Genomic DNA, 15967 nt, shown 5'->3' with positions numbered 1-15967 from the left:
GCAGTGGAGTGTACACAAAATAAATAAAGTACACTAACCTAACCCACCTCCCTGACAGTTGAGTGCAGACTGGCCATTACCTGCCCTTTCAGGGCGTGGGTCGTGGAGAGAGGTGGGGGAGTGTGTGGGGAGTTTACTTAGAGGATGTAGCCCAAGTGATCTATTTCCTGGCAAAATTTGAAATTTCTCGCCATTTCCAGCTTACGGGATAGGAGCAGCATGGGGCATGGGTGGGAGGGGGGTCTCAGCCGCCATTTTGAATAAATTATCTGTACGAGGACATACTTTGTCCTACTACTTACGGAGAGTTCTTCTTTGCACACCAGTGTTGAAGAACATGGTTCGGAAGTTTGAATTAACTGGTGACGGAAATTGCTCCTGCGAGAGGCCAATGGTCAAGTCAGCCACTAATTTTTGATGAAGTTACTGTAGCCGTGGCTGAGAATACTGGACATAATGTGCGATCTTCAAGCAGTATACGAGCTGCGTCACGACAGCTGAGAATTCCATGGTCCACTGTTCGAACAGGGTGTGAGCAACTGTGAAATGGCAGATGGTGGTCACATAGAGCAACGTTTGGAACCTGGAACGTTAGCGGTATATGCAATTAACAAATTGAAATTTGTTTCTTTTCATGGTTTATTCGTTATTTCTCTTCGTAGTGTGCTTACAAATGTTTTCGCTATTTTTCATTATCCTACGATCTCGAGTAGTGAAAGTTTATTGTTTCTTACAATTATTTGATGTACGCAATGAATTGCACTTGATATTTAATATAGGTGTGTTTCTGCATAAGTGAACTACAAGGAAAGCTTAAGTAAAAGTTTTTTTCATGTTTGTCATTAATTTTATAAGATGATTCACCATTAATTACAAAACTGCTCTTGCTTAGCAGCATAGGAGTCTGCCGTGACGCGAGTCGACGGTCACACGCAGTATTCGAGAGCGTCTGAATCAGTATCTGGGCTTGGTTGGTTTGCCCTTCGGCCTCGAAAGTGGCTCGTTGGAAAATTTCGGCATTGTTTTGATTCGCTGGCGAAATGAATTCGTGGCGCCAGATGGCTGTTGTTTGAGGGACGGCCGCATAAATGCATGCGGACCGGAGAGTTCTTGAGAGCAGAGCTCGGCATAATGCATGCGACATCAAGGCTGCCGCGGGCCGGCGCGACGACCCGCTCTGCTGCGGCCGTGCCGGGGAACGGGGAACGGCTCGGTGACGCCTGCCTGCCGGCACCGCAGAGCCGGCGGGCAGCGCTTCTGGCTGCTCTCCATTGGCGTACACGGTACTCACACAAACTCTTAACTGGAGACCGTCGACAGAGTGCGAGGTGCGCGTTCCCATTTGTTTATTGTCGACTCGACGGAGTGCACGGGTTACGTTACGCCAGATACCTTCACTGTGTGCTAGTATAGGAGAGTCAGACTCGATTTCATGTTATGTTTCAAATAACTTAATGTTCACGTCATATAACACCTCGGTTCAGTTTACAGTGACAAAAGCTATAGAAAGAATAACTTAAAATTAAGAATAGAATTTTTAGAGGGAAAAATAGTGTAGAATCAGAGTTCGGTAATAGCAGATCAAAATTACAGTATATCAGCAAGTAGTTGAACGTCTAAGTACAGCAAAGCCACGGAAGCTCCGTCATGGAGAAGGCAGTGACGTTAAACTCTTGTAATGAAAAACCTATAAAAAGGCCTGATCGTCATTATTGCGGCCTTTTTTCCTTGATTGTTTCGTTAAAGGGCGGGGAACCCGTGTCAGTCAGCGAGACAATAATTCGATAGGACTTTATCGTGTTAAGATTCACCGTAAACTATTAGAATATTACGGAGATTAAAAGTGATGTAATGTACGATCTCTGACTGTTGGTAGCAACGGAGTATTAAGGGGATTTTAGAACTTTAGTGCTAGATTGGAACTTTACGGACATATAGACGACAGAAACTCAAATTATCTGCTGATACGAGTGAATTCAGAGGTACCGGTATTCAGATATAAACGTGTGGACTTTTGAAAGTATTGTGTGCCGTTAGTTGCGAATCTGGTCGTGGAGCGCATGCATATCGGCATTTGCGGACTATTTAGATTCCTCCAGGCTAGGAACGTTTTAAATAGACCATCATCCATCACCATCTTAATCCTTCAATATAGAGTGAAAGTGAAATACAAGAGAATTGTACTTATTTCAAAAATGGTTCAAATGGCTCTGAGCACTATGGGACTCAACTGCTGTGGTCATAAGTCCCCTAGAACTTAGAACTACTTAAACCTAACTAACCTAAGGACAGCACACAACACCCAGCCATCACGAGGCAGAGAAAATCCCTGACCCCGCCGGGAATCGAACCCGGGAACCCGTGCGTGGGAAGCGAGAACGCTACCGCACGACCACGAGATGCGGGCATACTTATTTCATTTACGTAGTACTAATCAGTGAAGGTTTTACGGAAGCAAAGGTATTCAGCAGTAAGTCAGCACCATCTAGCGGAAAGCGTAGGCATTAACTAACATGCTAACTGAAGTGAACGTTTACGTGTTTTACGGACTGCTTAATATGATCTTTTGTGACTCTTTGACGTCCCCACTCCCTCCGAAAGGTGGCGCAGGCTGTCTTAATCATAAAAGGGGAGAGTTTTAGCCGGGCAAATTACTACATAAAAGCGATATTTACAAGACTCGCAGTAATAGCTAAACACAAGGCCCGCACCTCATCGGAGAGTCGTCGCCGTCACGTCGGGAAGTAAATCCGGAAAACCTACCGACGATACGTATCTACGAGCAGACGTCGACGTGGAGTACCTAAAAATGGAACCACAAGAGAGTTGGGGATGCTTCAGTCAGTTATACACCGTCATACATTTAAGAACAGATTATGAAGAGACTAACCTTCCTCTCCCACCGCCCCTCCTATGTTACCATCCATAATGCCACTTCCTACACCTTCTACCCCTCTGCAGGTGTGCCCCAGGGCTCTGTCCTCTCCCCTCTCCTCTACCTCCTGTACACGGCAGATATGCCCCAACCCCCCCCCCTCCAGTACACCTCTTGCAATATGCTGATGACACCGCATTCCTCGCCCTCGCTCCTACCCTCCAACGGTCCCAACGCCTTCTCCAGAATCACCTTGACCTTTTTGCTGCATGGTGTAACCAGTGGCTCCTGAAACTCAACCCTTCCAAGACCCAGGCAATCATCGTAGGTCGTACCACTCGCTCCTTCCGGCTCCTGTATTTCTCCCTTACTGTCTGCGCCCATCCTGTCCGCATCACCCCCACCCTCACCTACCTTGGCCTCACCATTGACCGTCACCTCACCTGGATCCCTCATCTCCGCTCCATCCAATCCAAAGCCCACAACCGCCTCTGACCCCTCAAACTCCTCTCCGGCCGGACATGGGGGTTGCACCCCTCTACCATCCTCCACACCTACAAATCCTTAATCCGTCCCATCCTCTGTTATGCCAGTCCTGCCTGGATATCTGCCCCCCCCCCCCCCCAAATTCTATAAGTCCCTCCAGATCCTTGAGCGTCACGCACTCCGCCTCGCCTTCCGTATACGCCTCCCGTCCCCCATGCGGATCCTCTATGATCTCATTCCTTTCCCCCATCTGCTCCTATTCCTCGAACATATCCGCATCCTCTACACCTCCCGCTGTCTTGAACCCCCTCACCCCCTGGTTGCTCCTCTCCTCTCCGATCCCCGCCCCCTGCCACGTCTTCACCGTTGTGTCCCCCCTACCCTCCATCTCTACACCCTACATCTCCTTTCCCAAGGTGGCTTCCATCAACGCCCCCTCCCGGATGATGCCCTCTCTCCCTCCATTTACCCCTCCTATGATCCTCACTCCCCCTCCTTTCCTCTGTCCTTTTCCCGGGCTCCCTCTCTCCCCCTTCCATCCTCTTTCTTCCCCACCTCCCCTCTCTTTGCCCCCTTCTCTCCCCCGCATCCTTTTCCAAAAAAATGGTTCAAATGGCTCTGAGCACTATGGGACTCAACTGCTGAGGTCATTAGTCCCCTAGAACTTAGAACTAGTTAAACCTAACTAACCTAAGGACATCACAAACATCCATGCCCGAGGCAGGATTCGAACCTGCGACCGTAGCGGTCTTGCGGTTCCAGACTGCAGCGCCTTTAACCGCACGGCCACTTCGGCCGGCCCATCCTTTTCCATTTCCCTCCTCTGCCTCCTCTCATTCCCTCTCGCGGCTGCCCTTCTCCCCCTTTATTAGTCCTCTCCCTCCTTGGTCCCCCCCCCTTTTTCGTTTTTTTCCTCTCCTCCCTCCTTGTTTTTCCCCCTCCTGCAGGTCGTCCCCCCCCCCCCCCCCATCTCCCTTTGGCTCGGGAGTGTCGTCTTTGTGCTGCCACTTTCGTGCAGTGTTCTACATTGAGTGTTCTACAGTGCGTGTTTTACAGTGAGTGTTCCGTGTTGTGTTTTTTGGGACTTGTTGCGAACGGCCATCATACTGTCGCTGGGTGTGCCTTTTATCTCTTGCGAACAGAAACCAGACTGTCGCCATGTTTTTTAATTGTGTATCTACTATGTTACTTGTCTGATTCCTGTGTATTTTATCTACATTGCCAACCCCTTTTGCTTTCTGTTTTAACTTTCCGCAATTTTACGCCATTTTACACTTTAAATCGCCATTTTATCACCTGTTTTTCCTTGTTTCTTTCTTCTTCCTTTATTTAAAAAAAAGTCTGTAGGCTGTAGAGCAGCGTAGTAAGCTGCTGCCAGCCCGCCCCCTTCGGGGGGAATTGAAAATCAATAAAGAAAAAAAAAAAAGAAGAGACTAAGTGGACTGGCAAATAAGGAGCACAGTGTGCCATTTATAAAAGATGTACTGCTATTTACGTCTTCGTAACGAACAAAGTTACAAGCAAGGGAGCCATTCTGGTTAATATCTTCTGGTAGCTAAAAAATATTTGCTTGATACAGTTTTTGCACTCAACAAAAAACAAGAGACAATGGAACCATGAAGGAGTTACGCAAAATGGTCACAAATTGATATTCATATAGGTATCAGCCGACGGACCATGGAAAATTGCAAACTTTGGCGGCCGGTGGATGAATGTGTGCCACTGTAGCGCAGTTTCACCGCGCAGGTGGCAAGGATAGTAAACAGCGGACATGTCGATACCATGACGTAAAGTCTTTGCGAATTTCATTCCGTGTACTCAGCTGGACAGTAATTATGCCTCGCAAACTGCCGCCTGGACAATATACCCAGAGAGGATTCATAGTTGTCTCAGTGAAGCCGGTTGGAGAAACTGGCGAACTGCTCTACAGTTGGATAAGAGAGATGCCATTGTTCGGCGATGTTAGCATGAATGGGCAAACCATGCCAGAACACAACGCCAAGAAGAAAGTGGTCGACCTAGAGAGACGACATACGTGATGGCCGAGCAGTCATTAGAGAGGCACACACAGCCACGGGACTGTGTGGGGGAGCCTTGCGGACCGTGGAAACGGTCCGAGGTTAGAGTCCTACCTCGGGCATGGGTGTGTGTGTGTCGTCCTTAGCGCAAGACAGTTCAAGTTAGATTAAGTAGTGCGTAAGCTTAGGGACCGGTGACCTCAGCAGTTTGGTCCCATACGAACTTCAAATTTCAAAAATTTACAAAGAGCCACGGGTTCACCATTGTCATCGATCAGACGTGCGACTGTGCAACTAGTGCTTCAGTGACCACAAGGGCCATTAGTAGGCGGCTCACAGAAAGGGGGCTCAGCTCACGGAACCGCTTGCGCCGACTGCCATCGACTTTCGTACATCAAAAAGCCCGCTTGCAGCGTTGCGTATATTCGGCTTGGGATCGTAGTGACTGGAATGGAGTTATGTTTAGTGATGAGACCCGCTTGGAACTGTGCCCCGATGACGAACTGTGCCCCTATGACCAGTAAAGACGTGTCTGGAGACTCCCCGGATAGCGGTAGGATACCAACCTCACTTTCGTACGCGATACGGCCTGACAACCAGGAGTGATGGTTTGGGATGCCATTTAATTTCATAGCTGGATATGTTTCGTTGCCTTTCGTGGAACCCTTACAGCACAGTGGTGCGTCGACAACATACTACGCTCCGTTTGATTGCCCCTTCATCCTGGGCTTACATTTCAGCAAGATAATGCCCTACCGCACGCCGTGAGTGTTTCTATTGCTTCTCTTCCTGCTTGCCAAACCCTGCCTTGGTCAACAATGCCCCATGATCTCTCCGCAATTGTGAACAGTTGTAGCATTTTGGGCAGGGCTTTCCAGCCATGCCGGGATGTGGCGATCTAACGCGCCAATTGGACAGCATTTGGCACAATATCCCTCAGGAAGAATGCAACAATGTATTCAATGCCATGCCGAATAACTGCTTGCAAAAGAGCCAGAGTAGGACCAACACGTTACCGACTTGCTCATGCCTCGGGCATGGATGTGTGTGAAGTCCTTAGGTTAGTTAGGTTTAAGTAGTTCTAAGTTCTAGGGGACTGATGGCCTCAGATGTTAAGTCACATAGCGCTTAGAGCCATTTGAACCATTTGACTAGCTCAATTTGTGAAACTCTTTCTCTTGAATAAATTATCCAATTGTTCTGAAGTTGTATTTATATCTACTGATTTCCGTCCCATTCCGATAATTCCTTCGTGAGTGTCGTTTTCTTTTATCATGAGAGTGTGTTTTGCTTCTGGAAGAAAAGTTATTTCTGGTCGTCAAGATAAATGTGATATCCTCTACATACACTTCTTCCAGTGGATAACGTTGGAAAGTCCATGAGCCTGTTCGCGAATGACGATGTTGTATTCAAAGAAGTGGCAACGCCAGGATGTTATTATAATTGCTATTATTTCTGTTATTGTTCTTTTTCATATTGCTATAGTTATGACTATTATTACTATCATCATCTGTAAGCTGACGAGATGCTATCAGCATACGTTTCATATCCTGTATTTTTTTCAATTTTCATTTATATTAGATAGTTTTTTACGGTGCGCTATCAGATTATTAATCATTTCATTGGCTGTTACCGGCCTGCTCCAAGCACAAATATTTCTTTAGACTGCATGTATGGGAGTTAATCAGAGCTGACCACTGCCGGAAGGGGCAATGTGGACCACTTGTTCCTCAGAAGCCACTATCAGCTAAAAAGAGGCTGTGCGGAGACTTGTGTTTTGCATTGGCAGACATTTACTGTCCTGAAGGAGAGCAGAGCAAGGAGGCGACAGATTGCAGTGCTGGACGCCGCAGAACCCTCGTAGCATGGACAGTGCTGGTGGAATGGAAATCATTTCAGTATGGTATACCTTTAGAAAGAGCGTTAGGGACAGAATGAGGCGAAAAGACATCTTTTTAGTGTGAAGGAATGCTCAGAATCACAAACAACGGTCACGAGCTAACCTCTGAGGAATCTTTTCATAGGGAGCATGGGGGCACACTTCCCGCCAAAAAGCAGACGTGCATAATTGGTTGGTGGAGTGGTAAGGATGTAAAACGGGAAATGGAAACTTACAGAAAATCCAAAAGCCAAGATCGCTTAAATACTGTTTACTGAATAACCGGTTTCAACACACTAAAGGTGCCATCATCGGATCTGAATGCAGCTTAACATTTATAAACCATTTGGATATAAATAAATGTTAAGCTACATTCAGATCCGATGATGGCACCTTTAGTGTGTTGAAACTGGTTATCCAGTAAACAGTATTTAAGCGATCTTGGCTTTTGGATTATTTCTACAACAGAGTGATCGCCTCAGTACACACTGTGTGTTCACTGAATTACAGAAAATTTTCTGGAAAGAGGTACGAGCTTCAGGTGATTGGCTGGCAGATTCATAACCCACGTAGTGGGAGGTAATGTTTCTGTAACAGCTACTGAGATTCGTCACCTGAGCACAAACATAGACACCCTTTGTGCAGGAGGGAGCAGAATATGGCGTGGAGAGGCGGGGATGGATGAAGGGCACGTTCCTGTGGGGATCAATCGGAGAACCTTCCCTCCAGCGATCGACCTAGAGACTTCGCAGGTGATGGCCACAACGGAGAATCTGGTTGTTGGATTTTGAGAAGTGTCGCTTGTGACACGAGAATTGTGTGAAGTAGTTTCTCTGTGAACAGAATTGTTACTCTCCTTACGCAAGTGGTATATCTTCAGCTCTCTACGGAGTGTGAGACACATCAAAATACTTCTTTGTGGGAGGATACTTGAATCGAATTTCCAGCGATCGACCTAGAGACTTCGCAGGTGAGGGCCACAACGGAGAATCTGTTTGTTGGATTTTGAAAAGTGTCGCTTGTGACACGAGAATTGTGTGAAGTAGTTTCTCTGTGAACAGAATTGTTACTCTCCTTACGCAAGTGGTATGTATATCTTCAGCTCTCTACGGAGTCTGAGACACATCAAAATACTTCTTTGTGGGAGGATACTTGAATCGAATTTCTGCTCCTGGTCAGTGAGCAGACAGAAATCTTGACTCATTTTCTGCCTTGTACTGCGGTAATTTCAGCCCTAGGAGTTTACGGACAGCCTACTGCGTCCACTGTGTAGGCAGGTTCGCCACGTACATAATCCACACAGCGGCCAGTGCTCCAACTATCAAATCTTCGATGCAGTGCAACTGTTGTCCGTGCTTCAATAGCTGATATGTACTTCCTGGTTCAGTGGTTAGGGAGACACTGACAGAAAATATGTTGAGTTCCATTTCCTTCTTTAGACAGTTTTTTTTTTTCTGTAAGTGCTACTCAGGATGTAGGCCTCCTCTTTCTCATCGCTAATGAGTATCAGCCAACTTTGTGTCCATCTAATAACGGGGGTCTAAGGAAAATCAAATTCTGCCAATATCGAAATTACATGGGGGATATAATCCGACACTGTGTACTTCATGTTTATACAATTTTTCGCACTCTACATGTTTTTGAGAGTCAATAATTTATCGTATCAAGTTGTGATTCATCTAGTACCATCCCGATAGGAATGATTGGTTTGATGTGGTAAACCCGAAGTGAAGTGAAACCACAAGACGATACTTCGTTTTATGGAAATCCCTAATTGTATGTCGTCAATGACAGGGTCTTTTTTATCGTTTGTAGGCGTGAGAATTTCATTGCAGAGACAACGTTACAGAACAACATATACACACGCTGTATGTTTCATACACCACTGAAGTTTACACTTTATTGTTATCGGTACTTAGAAAAAGTGCTTTTTCTTTCTGCGTTGGACGCGTTTCGTCTTCTTCTCTTGGGGAGGAGGGCAGACTACTCGAGCACTTGTCAATGTTGACAGATGACGTCAAGACTGGGAATTTTTTATATGTATCTGCTAGAAAAGAAACCCACAACTAACTACGCTATTGATGAAAGATTGTTGGAAATAGTAACCACAGTAAAATTTCTTGGAGTACCTATCCGGAGCGACCTTAAGTGGAATGACTACGTAAAAGACATAGTGGGAGTAGGAAAAGCACATGCCAGACTGAGATTGATAGCAAGAATATTAAGGAAATGTAATTCATCCACCAAAGAAGTGGCTTGCAAGAGTCTTTTGGTACAAGAGATCCGTAGTCTCCAGTGGCTAATAAATTTAATTATGATTTATTTTGTTTGTTAACGCAGTCATCTTTGTTTCTGTGAAAATTTCTTCACAACAATGTTGTTGTTGTGGTCTTCAGTCCTGAGACTGGTTTGATGCAGCTCTCCATGCTACTCTATCCTGTGCAAGCTTCTTCATCTCCCAGTACCTACTGCACCCTACATCCTTCTGAATCTGCTTAGTGTATTCATCTCTTGGTCTCCCCCTACGGTTTTTACCCTCCACGCTGCCCTCCAATACTAAATTGGTGATCCCTTGATGCCTCAGAACATGCCCTACCAACCGATCCCTTCTTCTGGTCAAGTTGTGCCACAAACTTCTCTTCTCCCCAATCCTATTCAGTACCTCCTCATTAGTTATGTGATCTACCCATCTAATCTTCAGCATTCTTCTGTAACACCACATTTCGAAAGCTTCTATTCTCTTCTTGTCCAAACTATTTACCGTCCATGTTTCACTTCCATACATGGCTACACTCCATACAAATACTTTCAGAAATGACTTCCTGACACTTAAATCTATACTCGATGTTAACAAATTTCTCTCCTTCAGAAACGCTTTCCTTGCCATTGCCAGTCTACATTTTATATCCTCTCTACTTCGACAATCATCAGTTATTTTACTCCCCAAATAGCAAAACTCCTTTACTACTTTAAGTGTCTCATTTCCTAATCTAATACCCTCAACATCACCCGACTTAATTCGACTACATTCCATTATCCTCGTTTTGCTTTTGTTGATGTTCATCTTATATCCTCCCTTCAAGACACCATCCATTCCGTTCAACTGCTCTTCCAAGTCCTTTGCTGTCTCTGACAGAATTACAATGTCATCGGCGAACCTCAAAGTTTTTATTTCTTCTCCATGAATTTTAATACCTACTCCGAATTTTTCTTTTGTTTCCTTTACTGCTTGCTCAATATACAGATTGAATAACATCGGGGAGAGGCTACAACCCTGTCTTACTCCCTTCCCAACCACTGCTTCCCTTTCATGTCCCTCGACTCTTATAACTGCCATCTGGTTTCTGTACAAATTGTAAATAGCCTTTCGCTCCCTGTATTTTACCCCTGCCACCTTTAGAATTTGAAAGAGAGTATTCCAGTCAACATTGTCAAAAGCTTTCTCTAAGTCTACAAATGCTAGAAACGTAGGTTTGCCTTTTCTTAATCTTTCTTCTAAGATAAGTCGTAAGGTCAGTATTGCCTCACGTGTTCCAATATTTCTACGGAGTCCAAACTAACCTTCCCCGAGGTCGGCTTGTACTAGTTTCTCCATTCGTCTGTAAAGAATTCATGTTAGTATTTTGCAGCTGTAACTTATTAAACTGATTGTTCGGTAATTCTCACATCTGTCAACACCTGCTTTCTTTGGGATTGGAGTTATTATATTCTTCTTGAAGTCTGAGGGTATTTCGCCTGTTTCATACATCTTGCTCACCAGATGGTAGAGTTTTGTCAGGACTGGCTCTCCCAAGGCCGTCAGTAGTTCCAATGGAATGTTGTCTACTCCGGGGGCCTTGTTTCGACTCAGGTCTTTCAGTGCTCTGTCAAACTCTTCACGCAGTATCGTATCTCCCATTTCATCTTCATCTACATCCTCTTCCATTTCCATAATATTGTCCTCAAGTACATCGCCCTTGTATAGACAATGAGGAACCTGTAATATGCAAACACCGAAACGCGTATGGAGACGGTTCCTCGCAGGAGTTTTTGTAGGGTGATGCGGCTGCCGTTCCTCCACACTTCCTATGTTTCCAGTGAACCCACACGCGAGGTGCATATCGAAAAGCTCTTATCAGTAAAAGTTTCCGTACTGCTGTGTACTGTTAACGTACAACTATCACTGCCAGAAAAACAAACCAGAAGCAGAGATGAGCAATACTGAATGGAAACTTGAGGGTGAAAGGTAAAGTTGGCTTTACTGTTTTCAGCAGCACGTACTGTGGGTGAGTGGAACAAGTTTGTTTCAAGATAAGATATACACCGTATTCCGTCAATATTTGCAGATTTTTTAGTGCATTACAGATATTAAGATAAACAGGAGTAAGTAATCAAATGGAATTCAATTACCCTGTAACGAGACCCGGACACCTCGGATCGCTTTTACCAAAATACTCCGAATAATCTCCAAAAGTTTGTTGCTGTTGTTGGGCTTCACCTTACATTAACTCTCTTTGACAAACACATTTTGTGTAGCGCTGCTTGAGTCCGGTCCGCCCTTCATTGGACCTCTCTGGCAGACAGGAAAAATCTGCCAAGGCTTGCTGTGACTGAAGGTCACCAGTCAGTACGTTCTACTGCTGAAATCACAGCGTTAATGCAGTCGTGTGATGACCGGCATAAGGATGACGTCAGAATGTAACGTCCGCAATGCTTCTCAATACGGACAAAAATGGTTCAAATGGCTCTGAGCACTATGGGACTTAACGTCCGAGGTCATCAGTCCCCTAGAACTTAGATCTACTTCAACCTAACTAACCTAAGGACATCACACACATCCATGCCCGAGGCAGGATTCGAACTTGAGACCGTAGCGGTATCGCGGTTCCAGACTGAAGCGCCTAGAACCGCTCGGCCACATCGGCTCAATACGGACAGTAATAGCGGTCGGAGTAAAGCTTTACTGGACAACATTCCAGCAGAGAAAGTAGTGCTGTTGGAAATGGAACTCATACTGGCAGAGTCGAGATATAGCGAAGATTTTTATGGGGAAACGTCGGTGGTAACTTGAGAAAGATTATCATTGTGTCTTATTAACATTGCTTTCGACACGTTTTGTGTCGTCAAACTGTATCAAAAATACACTCCTGGAAATTGAAATAAGAACACCGTGAATTCATTCTCCCAGGAAGGGGAAACTTTATTGACACATTCCTGGGGTCAGATACATCACATGATCACACTGACAGAACCACAGGCACATAGACACAGGCAACAGAGCATGCACAATGTCGGCACTAGTACAGTGTATATCCACCTTTCGCAGCAATGCAGGCTGCTATTCTCCCATGGAGACGATCGTAGAGATGCTGGATGTAGTCCTGTGGAACGGCTTGCCATGCCATTTCCACCTGGCGCCTCAGTTGGACCAGCGTTCGTGCTGGACGTGCAGACCGCGTGAGACGACGCTTCATCCAGTCCCAAACATGCTCAATGGGGGAGAGATCCGGAGATCTTGCTGGCCAGGGTAGTTGACTTACACCTTCTAGAGCACGTTGGGTGGCACGGGATACATGCGGACGTGCGTTGTCCTGTTGGAACAGCATGTTCCCTTGCCGGTCTACGAATGGTAGAACGATGGGTTCGATGACGGTTTGGATGTACCGTGCACTATTCAGTGTCCCCTCGACGATCACCAGTGGTGTACGGCCAGTGTAGGAGATCGCTCCCCACACCATGATGCCGGGTGTTGGCCCTGTGTGCCTCGGTCGTATGCAGTCCTGATTGTGGCGCTCACCTGCACGGCGCCAAACACGCATACGACCATCATAGACACCAAGGCAGAAGCGACTCTCATCGCTGAAGACGACACGTCTCCATTCGTCCCTCCGTTCACGCCTGTCGTGACACCACTGGAGGCGGGCTGCACGATGTTGGGGCGTGAGCGGAAGACGGCATAACGGTGTGCGGGACCGTAGCCCAGCTTCATGGAGACGGTTGCGAATGGTCCTCGCCGATATCCCAGGAGCAACAGTGTCCCTAATTTGCTGGGAAGTGGCGGTGCGGTCCCCTACGGCACTGCGTAGGATCCTACGGTCTTGGCGTGCATCCGTGCGTCGCTGCGGTCCGGTCCCAGGTCGACGGGCACGTGCACCTTCCGCCGACCACTGGCGACAACATCGATGTACTGTGGAGACCTCACGCCCCACGTGTTGAGCAATTCGGCGGTACGTCCACCCGGCCTCCCGCATGCCCACTATACGCCCTCGCTCAAAGTCCGTCAACTGCACATACAGTTCACGTCCACGCTGTCGCGGCATGCTACCAGTGTTAAAGACTGCGATGGAGCTCCGTATGCCACGGCAAGCTGGCTGACACTTACGGCGGCGGTGCACAAATGCTGCGCAGCTAGCGCCATTCGACGGCCAACACCGCGGTTCCTGGTGTGTCCGCTGTGCCGTGCGTGTGATCATTGCTTGTACAGCCCTCTCGCAGTGTCCGGAGCAAGTATGGTGGGTCTGACACACCGGTGACAATGTGTTCTTTTTTCCATTTCCAGGAGTGTATTTACAAATACTCCCTCAGAACTTCAGGAAAAGCTACCGCACTTAAACTGCCAGGAATCACTACAGTCTTAACCGTGCCTTATTAACCTGGACTCTTAACCAGGACACCTGGATTCCTCACCCCGCTTGACTATCCTCTCTAAAACCAACACTGACGTCTCTGATCACCAGCGTAGTAGCGTCGCATTATTGCACCAATGTAATACACACTTCTGAACGGAACACCTGCATTCCTCATCCGTTTCCCCTCAAAAACCAAGACGTCGCAGTCACATAACATTGTGCCAATGTAACTTACACCTTTGACCAGGACATCTGGATCTCTCTGTCGTCGGGCGCTATCTCAAAACCCAACGCTGATGTCTTTGCTCGACATCGCATAACTGTGCCAATAGAAACCTATGCTGTGGAGTATACAGATATGGAAACAACGCGGAAAATGCATCCTTGAACATAAAGGCAGATGCTATCGAAGGGTGTATGTTGCACTGATGTATCTGACCACAAAGGGCACCTTTGCGATGTTCTCATGCATCGCAAGTCAGGACAGTGTTCTGTGTAGTTGTGAGTGCTTTACGTCGGACCTCAGTGCATTCGAGTGTGGGCAAATTGTTGCTGCTCGTATGGAGCATGCTTCCGTAACCAAGGTAATCGAAATATCTGGTGGTTCAAGAGGCACTGTATCTACGATTTACGCTGTTTACAAGGAAAATGAAAAGAAAAATCGTCTACTGAGCCACAACGCGCGCGAAATTGTGTGTTGGGTGACCGCGACGAATGGTTTTTAAAGAGGATTGTGACGAAGAATAAGAGGATGACAGCTGAAACTGAATGTCGCACTCGCGAACCCTGTCGGCACCAAGAGAAGATGGTAAGAGTTCCAGAAGAAAGGAACTGCAGGGCGAGCTGAAATTTAAAGATCACTCAAATGCCCGTCACGAGGAAACATGGTGATGACGCCAGAAAATGTGGACTGTGGACACATGGATGAATATCATTTGGTCGGATGACTCTTGTTTTACACTGTTTCCAACTTCTGGCAGAGTTTATGATCCAAGAGTGAAACATGGCAGGGGTTCGATGGTGATTTGAACAACCATATCGTGGTATCCCATGCGCTCCACGGTTATTCTGTCAGGTTATATTACCACCAGGTATTATGTGACCATTCTTGTTGATCAGTTCCATCTCATGGTAGAGTCTACATACCCCAATAATAATGCTGTATTCCAAAACTGCAGGAACTCTCTCAAAATAGCTGCCATCGTCCCGGAATGGTTTTGTGAGCATGATTATGAACTATCGCCTCTACCCTGACCACCACAGATATATTATTGAGCCTTTGTGGTCTGCTTTGGAGAGAAGGGTGCTCATCCAATGGGGGTGCACCTCCATCATCGTTATCCGACATTGTCACTATTTTTCAGCGAGAGTAGTATAATATTCCCTTGAAGACCATACAGTACCTGTATTTATCCATTCTGGGACGACTGGAAGCTTCTTTGAATGCCAATGGTTTCCCTGCACCGTATCATCATCATCATCATCATCATCATCATCATCAGCCAATTCAATCATTAGATGATGTGGCCTCTTCGAGTCGTGGATTCAGGTAGGCTTTCAGAAGTCTTCTCCAAGTGGGACAGTCTTGGGCAGTTCTCTGCCAGGTGTTACCAGCGATCTTCTTGATGTCTTTGTCCCAACTGCCTGGTGGTCTTCCTCTAGGCCTCCGGTGCTCTCTCGGACTCCACTCCAGTACTAGCTTCGTCCATCTGTTGTCTTTTCTTCTTGCGACGTGGTCAGCCCACTGCCATTTCATTGAACCTACTCTCTCTAAGATGTCATTGACCTTCGTCACAGACCGGATGTCGTCTGCCCTTTTCCTGTCCTTTCTTGTATAGGCCAGCATTGATCTCTCCATGGCTCTCTGTGCTGTCCTAAGTTTCCCTTTTGTGAATGAGTTCAGTGTCCATGTCTCGCAGCCATATGTCATCACAGGAAGAATGTATTGATCAAATACTGCTTTCTTCAGATTTACTGGCATTTTTGATCTGAATACTTTTGAATTCTTCCCAAATGCTTGCCAGCCAAGCTTGATGTGTCGATAGATTTCTGGCCTTATGTCTCCTTTCATATTTATAATCTGGCCAAGGTAGACATATTC

The sequence above is a fragment of the Schistocerca nitens genome, chromosome 2, assembly GCF_023898315.1.
Source record: "Schistocerca nitens isolate TAMUIC-IGC-003100 chromosome 2, iqSchNite1.1, whole genome shotgun sequence".
NCBI lineage: Eukaryota > Metazoa > Arthropoda > Insecta > Orthoptera > Acrididae > Schistocerca > Schistocerca nitens.
Note: the sequence above shows the minus strand (reverse complement) of the source record.